General features: G+C 44.4%; 1 protein-coding gene across 1 annotated transcript in view; it reads right to left on the reverse strand.

Annotated features, from left to right (window-relative positions):
• LOC124712446 (popeye domain-containing protein 3-like) overlaps window positions 1-18,666 on the reverse strand; it is a 250,260-nt gene that overhangs the window by 163,501 nt on the left and 68,093 nt on the right. The gene's annotated exons all lie outside the window — the stretch shown is intronic.

The following is an 18,666-nucleotide window of genomic DNA, read 5'->3' on the forward strand; positions in this document are numbered from 1 at the left end:
AGTAACTTTGAGCGTTCGCGGTTAGCTGAACACCTGCTGTGGTCTACAATCCGGCCCTCAGGCAGCTATCTTCGGTCACCAGAAGATCGTGAAGAACAGCCCATCAGAGGCGTCGAAACGTCGTAAGAAGAAGAAATATTTATATATGTGTGGTGTCTGAACAGACATCATTCTTGAGCCCAAAGCTACACGTACTGCACACACGATAAACTGTAGTAAATTCTGACATTCGCCACAACTGGGCACTGCAATGAATTCAAAGGCGACGAGCGAAAGTTTTTGCCGGACCAGGACTCGAACAGATTTTCTACTTTACCTGACAAGTCGCCTTAACTACTTTGGCTATCCGAGCGTGCTTTCCATCCGACCTAAACTCCCAAAGTGTCACACACAGCGGCATTACCCAGCATAATCATTGCTCACCGTATCACGCTGCATTCCCGCAAGAGTTCAGGAGAGAGTATGCATCTGTACCGAAATATACACTGTACATATTGTTTGGCGGCCATTGAGGACAGAGCAGATATTTTTATATGTGGTACTTTAATATGAACACTTATGAAAGGAGGATGTTATGGTGGATAAATGGGGTGACACGAAAGAATAGACTAAGGAATGAGTGCATCAGGGAAACAGTGAAAGTGGGGCCCATAGGGAAGAAGAGCCAAGAAAGTAGGCTACGATGGTGTGGACATGTGCAGAGAAAAGGGGAGTATTACGTGGGGAAAAGAATTGAAGACCTAGAAATCGACGGACGAAGGAGAAGAGGAAGACCGAAACTGAGATGGAAGGACAAGGTAGCAGGGGGCCTAAGAGAGAAAGGATGGCTCAGAGAAGAAGCACTGGACAGGCATTTATGGAAGAGAAGGATCCAGCAAAGTAACGCTGACCCCACATAACGTAGGAAAAGGCTGAGATGATGATGGTGTACACTTATCACTGTCTTTGTCGTTTTTTCTGAGCATCAGACATCTTCCCACAAACACATCACAAACTTTACGACCTGATGTTCTCTGCAAGGCCATAGATGCAGCTGTAGGTGGACTAGGCCTGCCGGCATAGATTCACCGTTCTGCATTCACATCAGAGCTGCACTCAACATCTGAGCTGCACTCAACATCTGAGCTGCACTCAACATCTGAGCTGCACTCAACATCTGAGCTGCACTCAACATCTGAGCTGCACTCAACATCTGAGCTGCCACCCAGCGGGAGTTAAGCCGGCTAGCTGGCGCCACATATACTGAAGCTACTACTCAACTTAAAAACATATAACATGTAATAACTATAAACATATAACATGTAATAACTATAAACATATCAGATGTAACAACTATAATTACTGGTGTAATGTTGTTTAGTACACTGTCCTCAATCAGAAGTAGAAATACACTGATGGAAAAAAGTCGTAACATGCAGAAGGAGTTGTACGACGTAAACGGAGGTTGGCAGGCATTTTTCTACATCTGAAAAATGCTACCTGCATAAGAGCGGATGCATATCGGGTTTGCTTTAAATACACGCTGTAACGGTCGTGAGCATTAGCTACCTTCGAGACTGGATGTGGATACGTAAGGCGACAAGGATGCCACTATCAACACTGAACCGTGATTTTACTTTCGAAACCTTTTCTTAAGAATTTACTTTATTTACTAGCGATTCATCAAGAACATTAACACCTTTAATCACACTACGTAAGCGTGGAAGTAATTACCAGGGAGTAACTGATGAAATCAAAAAGAAATTGCTTTTAACTGGAAATTTTATTCCTAAAAGCCTTTTTTTTTAAGAATCAGATTTAAAATTATAAGCAGAAAGCACCCTCTAAATATCAAGTTAAAATTTATTCAGAGGCAGAGAGAAACAAATTTTTGAGTGAATAAGCTTTCGGGCTGAGAACCTTGCCGCTCCCTTTTTGACACGGCCATAGTCTCGACCGCTCACAACAACCTCTGAAAGACTACACAGGGTCAAATCTGCAACACAGCAGATTACCTTAAAGTAAAAGTTTTAACAATTCACACAAACACACAAACTATGCACCCCGTAGGAGGGATGGAAATGGTACAAAACACTAAACTTCAAAGATTAACTTGTCACCGAAGGTGCAACTTGATTTTAACTTCTAAGAAAAGTCTTACGGTGGAAGGGTGGCAACATTATATACTAAAATGACCATTTAAATAGAAGCCCATGAAATGCAATCTTACATAAAATTATACAAGGTTGGCCAAACATGCTCTACAGTACACATATACCGCCTCTCAAGATGGTAGGCAAGATAAAAACATATTTCAGGAATTAGGCCGTTACACTTCAAGCAATAAATTCGTTAACACACCGAATCCGACAAACATGACAGAGGCAGCTATTAACGTACGGCAGATTGATAAGGCGATTACCGAACAATCCGAACCGCAGGTTGCTCTAACCCACCCCTACTCCACAAGGGAAAAACGGACCACCCAATTCATAAATAACTACCTTCCCGCGGGTGGGCAAACGAAGAAGAATGGTGGGACGACCCCAAAACAAAGCGGCTGGTGACCTCATCAAGAAAACAAGTAGAATTTAACAAGTAAATGAAACAACATATCACCAATCACTTAACTTCTAATAAACTTCGATTTCTGGAGAGACCTGGCGCAGCACCCCCAAAACGCTCTTCCGAACCGTTCGCTGCCAGCCGCTTCAACGGACGCAGGAAAGCGCGCCGATCTCCCGTCTCACGGCGTCGCAGCTCGCACCGGCCACACCGATGTCTTTGGTTCTTCTGTTGCTCTCGCGTCGGCCGCGAAGCCACTACCCCTCGCTATACGGCGCGGCCCACTGGACTCACGTGGCGGCCTCACCTGCGCCGACGCTCAAGACGGACAAGTCATCTCGTGTTTCAGTGCGCGACCGACCAACCGATCGATCCAACCGCCAATGAGCGTTGCCTGAGCAACTCGAGCAGACTCAGATGCAGGAAGTAAGCCCCGACCGGGCGACCACTCGTTGAGTTCTCTCACTGCGCCACAAATTCGGACAAGGGACAGACTAGCAAGCTTGGGACGAGAGACTGACGTCAGACTGACTCCAGACTCACCCAGACTGACCAACTGCCGAGCTCATAGCGCCCCTTAAATGCACGTGAACAGGCAACCTTTCCCTTTTCCCACCAGAGGGAGACACCAAAGCTGCGACTGCCACAGCGGCGCCACCGGAAGAAACGGAGGGCGACTGCTTCACTCTACGCGCTGTGGCGCGCTCTTCAAAACACCAATTTTTACCACGGCTCAAACTCCTTCATGAGTCTGAAGAAGGTCGTGTAACACGGCTACGAGTAGCTGGATTTTCCTTCTGCGATACTGCAGAAGGAATTAGCAGCTGGCATCACAGTGACACAACCAGCTGAAATCTGGACTCATGTGACCAGCCGCCTAGCTTCCTACCGAGGTGGTCACGATCCCTGGCAGAGGCACTCCAGGGAACGGCCTGCTGTTAGGAAAGGCAGTCGCGCCGGTCTTGTGCTGCCGTAGCCCAGCCATATTTCGCCGCAACCTTCTAACGGATACGTTCGTCGTACATCCCACATTTCTGCGGCTACGTCACGCAGTATTGCGTGTCTGTTAGCACTGACAACTTTCGTTGGCCACTGCGTTGTTCGTGATAAAAAGGTAATGCCTGAAATTTGGTATTCTCGGCACACTCTTGACACTGTGGATCTGGGAATATTGAATTCTTCTAACGATTTCGGAAACCGATTGTCTCATGCGTCTAGCTCCAACCACTATTCCGCCTTCAAAGCTTATTAATTCCGGTCGTACTGCCATAATCACGTCGGAAACGTTTTCACATAAATCAAGTGAGTACAAATGACATCTTCGCCAATGCATTGCCCTTTTATACCTTGTGTACGTGATACTAACGCCATCTGTATGGATACAAATCGCTATCCGATGACTTTTTGTTACAGGCAGGCAGGCACTCCGTCTTCAGGCCACAAGTGGCCCATCGGGACCATCCGACCGCCGTGTCATCCTCAAGGGACGAAGCGGATAGGAGGGGCGTGGGGTGAGTACACCGCTCTCCCGGTCGTTATGATGGTATTTTTGACCGAAGCCGCTACTATTCGGTCGAGTATCTCCTCAATTGGCATCACGAGGCTGAGTGCACCCCGAAAGATGGCAACAGCGCGTGGCGGACAGCGCTTAACTTCGGTGATCTCACGGGAACCGGTGTAGCCACTGCGGCGAGGCCGTCTTTTTGTTACAGCAGTATATTATTTTCGAACTTTGATTATGCTGAAGAATTTTTCAATGCGACGAGTATTTCATTAAGTAGCGACAGTTTTCCGAGCATGTAAATCTTTCTGAGGAGAGTCACAAGTATAAACAGCACAACGCTGAGGTGCTGAGTCCCGCGTTGCGAGTTACCAGCAAAGGCGACGGCTCGAGTATGACGCGCAGAGGGAGAACGCGTCGGTGACAACGCAAAGTTTTTCCCGCGCCTCCCTGCGCAGGACGTTCCAGGCAGACGCCTGCAGCAAAGGGAGGGCAGACCGCGGTCCTCCACCGACTCTGCCTCCGCAGAGATGTGCCAGGGAGCTAGAGAGCAGGGCTGGCCAATCAACAGAGCGCCGTCTCTCGGGTGACCGCAATGGCGCACGCCAACGGAACGGAACAGCACAACACGTGACGTCACGCTCATGTGCTCGTGCGATCACACTACACTGTAGTGACACGTCATGCGATAGTGATAAGTTCATACGCAACTGGTGGCAGCGGTAGTATCGCTTACAGAAGTTATAAAACAGCGATGCATTGACGGAGCTCTTATAGGTAATCAAATGATTCCTGTGAAAAGCTTTCCGACGCCGTTGTGGCCGCATGACGGAAATTAACAGACCCGGAAAGGCAATGGGAGGTAGTCGTATGAGACATTCCATTTCAGAAAACATTGGCTCATTCCCGGATCCACAACGTCAAGAGTGTGCAGAGAACACCAAATGTCAGGCATTGCCTCTCACCACGGACAACGCAGTGCCCGACAGTCTTCACATAACGCCCGAGAGCAGCGGCGTTTGCGTAGAGTTTTTAATCCTAGCAGACGTGCAAACTAGGCGAAATGGAGGCAGAAATCAATGTGCGATGTACGACGAACGTGTCCATCAGGGTAGCGCGGCGAAGTTTGACGTTAACAGGCTATGCTAGCAGACGGCCGAAGCGGGTGCCTTTGCCATCAGCTCGACATCGCCTGTAGCCTTCCTTCTAGGCTCGTGCCGTGTCGGTGGGACCCTAGACGACTGGAAAACCGTGGCCTGCTCAGACAAGTCTGGATTTCAATTGGTGACAGCTGATGACAGGCTTGCGTGAACCAGCCATTACAGAACTCTTCCGTCTGGTGTGCAAGATGTATGAGACAGGCGGAGAATGTAATAATTGCAATCCCCAATAAAGCAAGTGCTGAGATGTGTGAATATTGCCGAACTATCAGTTTAATAAGTCATGCTTGCAAAATACTAACACGAATTCTTTAGAGAAGGATGAAAAAACTGATAGAACCCTATCTCCGGAAAGATGAGTTTGAATTCCGGGGAAATGCAAGAACACCCGAGCCAATAGTGTCCCTTGCGAGCTCTCTTACAGAAATGATTAAGGAAACACAAACTTACGTTTGTAGCGTCTATGGATTTAGGGAAAGCTTGTGATAGCGTTGACTGGAATGCTCTCTTTGAAATTCTGAAGGTAACAGGGGTAATAAAGGAATCGAAAGGCTATTTACAACAATCAGACGACAGAGTCAGGGGGCATGAAAGGGAAGCAGTGAATGAGAAGGGAGTGAGACAGGGTTGTAGCCTATCTCTGATGTTATTTAGTCTGTATGTTGAGCAGTAAAGGAAATCAAAGAAAAACTTTGAGTAGGAATTAAAGTTCATAGAGAAGAAATAAGAGCATTTACGTTTACTGATGACATTGTAATTCTGTGAGAGATAGCAAAGGACTTGCAACAGCAACTGAACGGAATGGTAAGTGTTTTGAAATGAAGGTATTAGCCGGCCGGTGTGGCCAAGCAGTTCTAGGCGCTACAGTCTGGACCCGCGCGGCCGCTACGGTCGCAGGTTCGAATCCTGCCTCCGGCATGGATGTGTATGATGTCCTTAGGTTAGTTAGGTTTAATTAGTTCTAAGTTCTAGGCGACTGATGACCTCAGAAGTTAAGTCGCATAGTGCTCAGAGCCATTTGAACCATTTGTTTGAACCTCAGCAGTTAAGTCCCATAGTGCTCAGAGCTATTTCAACCAAATGAAGGTATTAAATGAAAAATGGATATTGGAATGTAGTCAATTTAAATCAGGTGACGGAGAGGAAATTAGATTAGGGAACGAGACACTAAAAGTAGTACATGAGTTTTGCTATTTGCGCATCAGAACAACTGATGATGGTCGAAGTATAGAGGATGTAAAAGGTAGACTGGCAATGGCAAGGAAAGCGTTTCTGAAGAAGAGAAATTTCTTAACATCGAGTATAGATTCACGTGTCAGGAAGTCATGCATGGAAGTGAAACAGGAACGATGAACAGTTTAGACAAGAGAAGAACAGAAGCTTTTGAAATGTGGTGATAGAGAATAATTCTGAAGATTAGATGGGTAGATCATGTAACTGATGAGGAGGTACTGAATAGAATTGGTAATTTGTGGCACAGCCGGTTCTGCGACCGTGTAGGCTGCAGATTCCTAGACTCATGCCAAAGGGTGGTGGGGTTTCAGGTTCCGTTAAATTGGCCAGGAGTCCACTACAGGCATTAGGCGGCTGCACGGGTGGCAGGAGAGTGTGGCGAGGACTGTGCGTTTTTTTAGGTTAGAGTGTCTCGGGGAGACACAGAAAGGGCTTCATTTTCAAAGGGTGCAGGTGGAACACAGAAGAATGTGGATCTAGGAACTGTCGTTGCTGTGTCGGGAAAGTACTAGAGCTCCAAGCGCTAATAGAAAGCACTGATTCTCAAATCTTTATAGGCATCGAAAGCTGGCTAAAGCCGGAAATAAGTTGCGAACGGCCTAACGGTGTTCAGAAAGCATAGGCTAAACACAGTTGGCAGTGACGTGTTTGTTGCCGTTAGAACTAATTTATCTTGTAACGAAATTGAAGTAGATAGTTCCTGTGTGTTAGTATGGGTAGTAGTCCTTTTCGGCAACAGTAATAAAATAATAATTGGATCCTCTTACCGACATGCCAACTGAGACGATACAATTGCTGAAAGATTCAAATCAAACTAGGGTCTAATTTCAAGAACGTACTCGACTCATACAGTTATAGTTGGTGATGACTTCAATTTACCTTCGATATGTTGGCGAAAATATGTGTTTAAGTCCGGAGGTACGCATAAAACATCATCCAAAATTGTGGTAAAGGCACTCTCTGAAAATTATTTCGAGCAGTTAGTTCATGTGACCACTCGAATAGTAAACGGTTGTGAAAGCACACTTAACCTCTTAACAAACAATAGTGCTGATCTAATAACAAGCATGAAAACGGATACAGGGATTAATGAGCACAGGGTTGTCGAAGCAAGAATAAATACCGTAACTCCCATCTACAAAAATAAACGTTAAATACACCTATTAAAAAGCAGATAAAAATTCACGTGTCGCCTTCCTGAGAGACAGTTGCCACTCCTTCCAAATTAACAATGGAAGTGTAGACCAGATGTGGCTTGAATTCAAAGAAATAGTATCGGCAGCAGCTGATAAGTTTATACCAAATAAATTAACAAATGACGGAGCTGATCCTCCTTGACACACAAAACAGGCCAGAACACCGATGCAGAAACAACGAAAAAAGTATGCCAAATTTAAAAGAACGAAAAACCTCCAAGATTGGCGATCTTTCACAGAAGCTCGAAATTTAGCGCGGACATCAATGTGAGATACTTATAATGCTTTCCACAACAAAACTTTATCTTGAAACCTGGCAGAAAACTCAAAGAGATTCTGGTCGTATGTAAATTACGCTAGAGGCAAGACACAATCAATGCCTTCTCTGGGCGATCTATCGAAGACAGTGCTGCCGAAGGAGAGTTACTAAACACAGCCTTCCGAAATGCCTTCACCAAAGAAGACGAAGAAAATATTCCAGAATTCGAATCAAGAACAGCTGCCAACATGAGTAAATTAGAAGCAGATATCCTCGAAGAAGTGAAGCAACTTAAATCACATAATAAAAGCAAGTCCTCTGGTCCAGACTGTATACCAGTTAGGTTCCTTTCAAAGTATATTGATGAAACAGCTGCATACTTTACAATCATATACAACCGTTAGCTCGACGAAAGATCCGTACCGAAAGACTGGAAAGTTGCACAGGTCACACCAATAGTCAAGAAAGGTTGTAGGAGTAATCCACTAAATTACAGGCCCAAATCATTAACATCAATATGCAGCTGAATTTCGGAGCATTATTTATTACCGCGAAGAGAACGGTCTAGTGACACGCAGTCAACACGGATTTAGAAAACATCGTTCTAGTGAAACACAACTAGCTCTTCACTAACACGAAGTGTTGAGTACTATTGACAAGGGATTTCAAATTGATTCCATATTTATGATTTCCAGAAAGCTTTTGACACTGTGTCTCAGAAGCGGTTTGTAATCAAATTGCTTGCTTATGGAATATCGTCTCAGTCATGTGACTGGATTCGTGATTTCCTGTCAGAGAGCTCACATTTCGTAGTAACTGTCGTTCTCCAAGGTAGTGTTATAGGTCCTCTATTGTTCCTTATCAATATAAACGATTTAGGATACAATCTCACCAGCCATATTAGATTGTTAGCAGATGATGCCATTTATCGTCTACTTAAGTCATCAGAATATCAAAACAAACCGCAAAACTATTTAGAAAAGATATCTGTATGGTGCTAAAATAGGCAGTTGAGCCTAAATAATGAAAAGTGTGAGGCCATCGACATGAATGCTAAATGGAGACCGTTGAATCTAAAGCCTGTAAATTCGACTAAATACCTAGGAATTACTATTATGTAAAACTTAAATTGGGAATAAATTTGAAGCAGTATTGATCGCTTGACTTTTTTTAATGGTGACCGGTTTCGAGGCGGTGGCGCATGGCAATCCTCTTGTTTGTGGCTGGTGGTGGCAGACTGCTTCCAATTTATTTATAATAATTACAGATCGCTGTTTTCCTATATAAGAACTATGTTCTTTAAAATGATAAATTGGGAAGAACACTTAGAAAATGTTATGGGAAAGGCGGACCAAAAATGCGATATATTGGCAAGACGCTTAGAAGATGCAACGTATCTGCTAAAAAGACTGCCTACACTATGGTATTGCGTCCTCTTTTGGAGTAATGCTGCGGGGTCTGGGATCCTTACCAGGTGGCATTAACGGAGTAAATCGAGAAAGTTCAGAGAAGGGCAGCACTTTTGTATAATCGAGAAATAGGGGAGAGAATGTGACGCACATGATATAGGATTTAGGGTGGAAATCATTAAAATTAAGGCGTTTCTCTTTGCTGCGGAATCTTCTCTCGAAATTTCAATCACCTGCTTTCTCTTCCGAATGAGAAAACATTTTGTTAACGCCGACCTACATAAGAAGAAACGATCATCATAATAAAATAAAGGAAATCAGAAACATGGAAAAATATAGGTGTTTATTTTTACCGCGCGCTGCTCGAGAGTGGAATAATAGAAAATTATTGTGAAGGTGATCCGATGAACCCTCTGCCAGGCACTTGAGTGTGATTTGCAGAGTATCCGTGTAGATGTAGATGTAGATATAGACCCCTACAGTAGTTCCTGACATTTTTGATGGATTACGAACGCAATGTAAGTTTTTAAAGGTTAAAAAAAGTGTGATATATTTATAATTAACCATTTTCGGATTTTTTTCTTTTACTTGCACTGTGAAATCTTGCTTCCTGGCAAATTTCGTGATTGTAGGTCAACGGGAAGTAGCCCACACGTTTTGACGGGTGAGTTTGTGAGTATCGTAACTAGCCCTGTCTTCTGACTGCATTAACCTAGACTCTTAAATTTTTTGTCTCGCCAAGGGACCACATACCTTAGTATGTATTTCAGCTTGATACCTCTAGTCGTTCCTGAGTAAAAAAGAGTGTTAACAGCCAGACAGACAGACACATATACTGACAACGAAGTGATCTAGTAAGGGTTCCTATTTTACTGAGTGATACACGGAGCCCTTAAGCGTACACCAACAGTCCAGGGAGCAACCAGAATCAAAACGTAAACCAGGCGAGGGCAGGTTCTAATGATTAATGGCGAAGTCAGTCTCCTGGATACTCGAGAAATTTGTACAAGTGTCTTTAGAACAACGTAACAAAACATGAAATTTGTGAAAGACAAACCCTCAAAGTTTTTTCACATCGTTTATGAGTGTTCTGTGTGTCCACCTTCTTCAGACAGCACACATATTATCGGTAGTCCAATTTTGCCATACCTAACTGTGTATTTTTATTTATTTATCTATTTATTTATCTCTTGTTCCGGTGATCCATGTTGTGACACTATCACAGGATATGGAACGTGTCAATTTTACAAGCTTTTGGCCAGAATTTATGGTAATACATAAAACAAAACAAAAACAGTAAACAGTAACTTAGGTCCCACTACAAAAAATACATTTTAGAGATAGATAAAGATTACAAAATAATAAGTGTTACAGAGAAATAAATATTGCAAAATATATGTTTGCAATAAAAGTATTCGGTATTACAAATGCAAATTTGGGCATACATTTGCAATTTACCATACAAGAAATGTTGAACACTGTAGTTCAGGAACTCTTCTATTGTATAAAATTATCCTTGCAATAGGAACTGCCTTAAGGTTTTTTTTAAACAAGAGATCATCATCTACCAAACACTTAGTTCTTTAAGGGAGGGCACTAAAAATCTTACAGCCACTGAAATGGACTCCTTTCTGCACCATACTTAGATTTGGCTGTTCATAGTGGATATCATGTTTCCTTCTAGTATTGTGACTGTGATACGCACTATTCAGCTTAAAGATCGATTTTTCTTTCCTTATGAAGCACATCAACGAGAATATATATTGCGCAGTGGATGTAAGTATTTCAAGCTTCTTAAAAAGATTCCTGCATGTGGCTCTAGGATGGACTCCACACACGATCCTTATGGATCTTTTTTGTACACACAGTACTTTTTTAGCCAGTGGCTGATTTCCCCAAAGTATAATTCCAAATGCCATAATTGCATGAAAGTAACCATAAAACGCTGACTACATGGTTTCCATATTTCTATAAGAAAAAACAATGCGCAATGCGTATGTTGCTGAGCTTCGTCTTTTGGATGGATCCACGATGTGGTTTGACCAATTCAGTTTGCTAACAATATGCAAGCCTAGGTATTTTGAGGAATCTACCCTGGTTATTGTCTGCTCACCTATTTTTATTACTATTTCCTCATCTTTGGATGTTTTGTGGAACTGCATGTAGTTTGTTTTACAGTAATTTAAAGAAAGACTATTAATGTTGAACCAGTTCACCGTTTCATTTAAAACCTTATTTGATGTTACCTCAAGTTTATCTACTGAATTATGAATAAGTAGTGTTATGTCATCCGCGAAAATGGTTAATCTACAATATTCCGTAGAGAGAGGGAGATCATTTATAAATATAATAAAAAGTAGAGGGCCCAGAACTGAGCCCTGCGGCACTTCACATGTGATGGTACCCCATTCTGAAGATACTGGCACACCATCTTGACTATCTACTACAACGTTTTGTTTCCTGTTTGACAGATATGAGTCAAGCCATTTCCCTGCTGCACCACTTATACCGAAATGTGCAGCTTTTTGTAAAAGAATTTGGTGATTTACACAGTCAAGAGCGACGGCAATAACAGCTGTTGGGAGGCGATGTCGCAAGTCTTCGAGGTTCTGTGGTAGAGGTGGAATATAAACGCCGCCCTTGATTTAACCACACAAGAAAAAGTAGCAGGGCGCCATGTCCAGCAATGGCGGCGACAGTGCGGGTAGCGCCGTGTTATAGGGCGGCGCCTGAGCCGGGACACACAGCGCACAACTGTGGAAATGTGCAGGGGCGCCCCCTTCTTGAAAGGTGAAAGCTCTGCTGTCAGTTGCAAATTGTGGCACGAGGCACTACTGCAACACGACGATATAGTTGGCACCGCTGACAGCCCTCCCAGTGAAGGAGAGGCGTCCGCAGACTGCCTTGTTGGCCACGGCACAGAACACGTTGTTCACTTTCTCGAAATCCGTGTTCGGCAGTTGTCCTCCGCGTGCATGTGTCGTGTCAGTTGGCCTACACCGAAAGATAAAAAGCGGCTTCATTACGGAAGAGTCATTTGCTCGGCGCCACGTCGGTGATTTCCCGAACTAACTTGCCGGCACCGTGTTCCAAATAAAACTTTGAGGGTTTGTCTTTCCCATATTGTATCATTTGTTCTGTTATATTTAATCGTTCATCTATACAGATCTTTTTAAATTACACTGTAGATTTGCACACGTACACATTTTATTTACACCACTGGCCATTAAATTTGCTACACGACGAAGATGACGTGCTATAGACGCTAAATTTAACCGACAGGAAGAAGATGCTGTGATATGCAAATGATTAGCTTTTCAGAGCATTCACACAAGGTTGGCGCCGGTGGCGACACCTACAACGTGCTGACATGAGGAAAGTTTCCAACCGATTTCTCATACACAAACAGCAGTTGACCGGCGTTGCCTGGTGAAACGTTGTTGTGATGGCTCGTGGAAGGAGGAGAAATGCGTACCATCACGTTTCCGACTTTGATAAAGGTCGGATTGTAGCCTATCGCGACTGCGGTTTATCGTATAGTGACATTGCTGCTCGCGTTGGTCCATATCCAATGACTGTTAGCAGGATATGGAATCGGTGGGTTCAGGAGGGTAATACGGAACGCCGTGCTGGATCCCAACGGCCTCGTATCACTAGCAGTCGAGATGACAGGCATCTTATCCGCATGGCTGTAACGGATCGTGCAGCCACATCTCGCCCCATGAGACAACAGATGGGGACGTTTGCAAGACAACAACCATCAGCACGAACAGTTCGACGACGTCTGCAACAGTATGGATTATCATCTCGGAGGCCATGGCCGCGGTTACCCTTGACGCTGCATCTCAGACAGGAACGCCTGCGATGGTGTACGCAACGATGAATCTGGGTGCACTAATGGCAAAACGTCATTTTTCCGGATGAATCCAGTTTCTGTTTACAGCATCATGATGGTCACATCCGTGTTGGCGACATCGCGGTGAACACACATTGGAAGCGTGTGTTCGTCATCGCCATACTGGCGTATCACCAGGCGTGATGGTATGGGGTGCTATTGGTTACACGTCTCGGTCACCTCTTGTTCGCATTGACGGCACTTTGAACAGTGGACGTTACATTTCAGATGTGTTACGAGCCGTAGCTCTACCCTTCATTCGATCCCTGAGAAACCCTACATTTCAGTAGGATAATGCTCGACCGCATGTTGCAGGTCCTGTACGGGCCTTTCTGGATACAGAAAATGGTCGACTGCTGCTCTGGCCAACACATTCTCCAGATCTCTCACCAATTGAAAACGTCTGGTCGATGGTGGCCGAGCAACTGGCTCGTCACAATACGCCAGTCACTACTCTTGATGAACTGTGGTATCGTGTTGAAGTTGCATGGGCAGCTGTACCTGTACACGCCATCCAAGCTCTGTTTGAGTCAATGTCCAGGCGTATCAAGGCCGTTATTACGGTCAGAGGTGGTTGATCTGGGTACTGATTTCTCAGGATCTATGGATCCAAATTGCGTGAAAATGTAATCATATGTCAGTTTTAGTATAATATATTTGTCCAATGAATACCCGTTTATCATCTGCATTTCCTCTTGGTGTAGCAATCTTAATGGTCAGTAGTGTATTTATACTTCATTCCTTACGGTTAGGTGTCAGGGTCACAGACTCATTCTCAAGTGCTCATTCTTGTAATCTATGCTTGATAATGAAGCTATAGCAACGAAACTGGTAGCGAAGAATGAGATATAAATAAGTAAAATGAAAACACTGAAGTAAAGCTGTGGGGTCTCTGTTCTGCAAAAAATAAACACTTTTGCAGGAACAAACCTGGAAATAGAATTCTCCCTCGATAATAATCAAGAAGATCGTAAAGGTTTCTAATGTTCACTTGATGAAAATTGGAAATTGCACGTCAATTTTTCAGTTCGATCATCTATTTTTTAATTTCATAGTAGGTGTAACTTAACAATGTTGAATCATTCCGCTCACGTTTCGGTAATGAATCATCTTCAAAGAAGACCTTTTTGTAATTCGTTTGTTGAATTTCGTCTTGGTCACGTTTCCGCATATCAGAGATTGCATTACACTGTGTTTTGTGTGACCATTTAATTGTGAAGAACTTATCCTAATGGACTCCATAAAATTTGGCGGACTCTTAAAAACAGGCTGATATGAGCTGCCTTGGAGTAACAGTTAGTATTGATCAAATGAAACTGATGGTTCCAGAGAGCTTTCAAACCCAAACATGTACGCTATACAGGGTGAGTCATTAACTATTGCTACCAAGAATAGCTCCAACAGTATGACAGAAGCTGAAACGTTTGTGGGACAAAAGCTGCATGGGACAACGGGGGCCATAATATGACAATGGTCTTTTGTTGCTAGGTGGGGTCTCATCAGAGATCTGGAGGTCACCTTTGTTTTTTTTAAATGAGATGCTACAGTTTGGTACTTATTCCCTGACAGCGGCTGTCGAGACGAATCCAATGATACGTAACAGTAAGATCTTTGAAGGTCAACGAAGGTCAAAAAGGTGGCATGAACGTTTATTTACAGAAGTTGTTCGAAGTGATGACCATTGGTATCAATGCAGTGCTGCAATCTTCTTATCGTGGATTGAGTGGAATTCCATATCACATGGGCACTTATCGAAGCACATGCTCTGACAATTATCTCTCGCATATCTTCAAGCGTAGTTGGAATGTCTTTATAAACAATGTCTTTTACGAATCCCCACAAGAACAAGTCCAGAGGCGTCAAGTCTGGCGAACGAGCCGGTCACGACACATCTCCTCCGCGTCCAATTCAACGATCTGGAAATTGTCTGTGCAACTCATTTCTAGCCATCAGCGAAAAAGGTGCCGGACATCCATCGTGTTGATAGCACATTCTGTTCCTTACGCTATTTCTTCCAGTAACAGACCTAATGTTTCTTGCAGGAATGTGGTGTACTTCCTATCATTAGGATTTCCTTCGATGAAATACAGGCCTATAATTCTGCGCTTCAGAATCCCATACCATACATTCACCGACCACGGTTTCTGGTGTGCAACTTGGAGGGATAGTATTTATGGCGATGCAGAACACGAACAACACCACTCTGGCACATGCCAGATTCCTTTGTGACACAAGGATTTCAAATAACACTGGCAAGAGTACCAATTTCCGTTTCCTCGCTAGTAACTTTCCTTTCCTGGATATGTTTCCGATGCGTTAAAGATCCAGTTGTTCTCAATTTATCATAAACATATTTAAATGTACGACGTCTAGGGTGAGCACATCGAGGATATCTTTCAGCGTGTAATTCTAGATCTCACTGAATTTCGTTGGCATTCTCCGTAAATGAGAACCATATCCACTTGTTCTTCGAGGGAATACATCATTCACATTCGCTGTTAGTGTTGTATCGCGAAACCGTCGAATGGTGTTTACATGTCAATTGCACGTTAGATGGATACGCCATATTCGGCGAATATTTACTGTTTGCACGACATACCAGAGAGCATGTGCTTCGATAAGTGCCGAAGTGGTAAGTGTTGTGTCACCGCCAGACACCACACTTGCTAGGTGGTAGCCTTTAAATCGGCCGCGGCGGTCCGTCAGTATACGTCGGACCCACGTGTCGCCACTGTCAGTGATTGCAGACCGAGCGCCGCCACACGGCAGGTCTAGAGAGACTTCCTAGCACTCGTCCCAGTTGTACAGCCGACTTTGCTAGCGATGGTTCACTGACAAATTACGTTCTCATTTGCCGAGACGATAGTTAGCATAGCCTTCAGCTACGTCATTTGCTACGACCTAGCAAGGCGCCATTATCATTTGCTATTTATCTTGTGATGCATGTACCGTCAGACCGATGTTCACCAATTATGGATTAAAGTTAAGTATTCCAGCAGCTACGTACTTTTCTTGCTAGTATAACTCCTTTAACTGTTCCAGACCTCACGCCAGCCTGCGTGAGCTTAAACGCGTGCCTTTCGGCTACCCGTCACTGTGGATTGGCTGTCTTGGCAGTCCACAACAGTAAGGAATAGCACTCAATCCATGATAAGAAGATTGCAGCACTGCATTGATAGCAATGGTCATCACTTCGAGCACCTTCTGTAAATGGATGTTCAGGCCACCTTTTTGACCTTCGTTGACCTTCAAAGACGTTACTGTTACACATCATTGGACTCGTCTCGATAGCCGCTATCAGAAAATAAGTACCAAACTACAGCATCCCGTATAAAATAAAAAAAAAAGTTGACCATATCTCTGACGCAACGCCACCTAGTAACAAAACACCAACGTCATATTATGGCCCCCGTTGTCCCATGCAACATTTGTCCCACAAACTTTTCAGCTACTATCATACTTTCTGCGTTATTCTAGGTTAGTTAGTGACTCACTCTGTATGTATGCAGACTGAAGTGACAAATGCGAATTTGTAGCAAGGCCAAGATCGAATCCCAGCTTTTGTCATAATTTTCGTTCAGATCGCTTCAGACTGCATGTATACGTCATACATGTCCGGGACTTGAAAAGCTCACTCGAACCATGTAGTTTCATTTGATTAAAGCACCTATACCTCGGTTTCCCCAGTGTCGTCTAATGCAGAGGAGCTATTCTAATAGAGTTGGAGAGCTCTGGGATGTTAGCGGCAATGCCAAGTATGCTGAGGGGTGAGTCGCCTTGGGCAGTGGTGACTGTGTACCTGGGCCACGCCGCCACATATTACCCTGAACACGGCTAGTGACCATTTCCTCCCACCAGCAGCCTCCGCAGTACTCAATCTCATCAACACACCGTGCATGAAACCAGCTACAACAGAATCATTGTGCAGTCGAATCAAATCGTGACTCAAGAGGATATGTCACTGCATATGGAACCCACAGAAGCGGTCACTTACCACAGATGAACAGTTCGAAAACACCAGCAGATGGTAAAGATAGCAGAAACAACTATGGCTAATCGGGAAGCGTTCGTGAAGCGTGACAGCTTATCTGCTACCAACATGCAAAGTACGCAGCAGCAGTAAAATACATACTCTGTGGATCAGTACTTGTGTGGTTTATATAGTTCTGTGCAAAGAAGAAAAGCAAATGTTACCAGGTTAAACAACAAGCCTATTGGCAAATGTATCAGAATGGAAGCCTTATTAGCTGGATTGTCGTCAGCAGTATTTCCAGCAGTGTAAGGGATCACTGTCACAAAGTTTGGGGCCCCCGGCTGACGCACCGTAGTAGTCAGCGTCAGCTAGATGGCGCCTCTGCCTCAGCTCAAACAGCGCCGCCTGCCACAGTTGGCCATCAGACCTCTACTGCTTTCTTTTTTGTACCACATACAAGTTCACGATAAGCCCTCATGAGCAACGTGGCCCTCGCCAGTTGTCACTTGACACTGCTCAGCAGAGCATTTGGAGGGTGTCTGCATACTCAATGCGGTGAAGTTTCCAGCAGTCACACGTCACAGTAGCCACTCACCCAACGCAGTGAAGTTCCACAGCACACACTTACCCACCGTGGAGTAGCTGCCGCCAGCTGGACGTCCTGGCGACCACTTATTAACTGCAGCAAAGTTTTGGCAGTCAGACATTGTAGCGTCCACTCATCATGCGTGATGAAGTTTCGGCAGCCAGCTTTAGAGCACCTAGCTATGAAGCGTCAGCACTGTCCACTTAACCACTGTACCGAAGGTCCGAGTGGTTAGAGAATGTCGCGCCCACTTAATACGCATGGCTAACTTTTGGCAGTCAGACACTGCAGTGCCCACTTACTCAGTACAGTCCTGGCTGCCAGACACTGCAGAGTCCACTTACCACATGTGATGAAGTCCTGGCAGCCAAAGCTGCAGCACCCACTCACCGAGTGTGATGAAGTCTCAAGCAATCACACACAGCGGCACCCTCTTAATCACTGTGCTCAAGTTCCAGCAGTCGGACACTGTAGTGCCTGCTTAGTAACTGTGATTGATAATTGGCAGTGAGGCACTGTAGTGCCCTCTCCGTGCTAAGGAGTTGAAGTTCGCAGCAGTGCCCACTTATTCCGCTTGGTGCAGCTCTGGGACACTTACCGTTTGTGGTGAACTTCCAGCAGTCAAAATCACAGCATGCATCTACGAAGTACAGTGAAGTTGCTAGCAGTCAGACATCGCAGCGTCAATTTAACCACTGTGTTGAAGTTCCAGCAGTCAGACATTGCAGTACCCGCTTAATAACTGCGGTTAACATATGTAAATTAATGCAGATGAATAGGAAAAAGAATCCTGTAATGTTTGAATACTCCATTAGTAGTGTAGCGCTTGACGCAGTCACGTCGATTAAATATTTGGGCGTAACACTGCAGAGCGATATGAAGTAGGACAAGCATGTAATGGTAGTTGTGG

This window comes from Schistocerca piceifrons, chromosome 8 (assembly GCF_021461385.2).
Source record: "Schistocerca piceifrons isolate TAMUIC-IGC-003096 chromosome 8, iqSchPice1.1, whole genome shotgun sequence".
NCBI lineage: Eukaryota > Metazoa > Arthropoda > Insecta > Orthoptera > Acrididae > Schistocerca > Schistocerca piceifrons.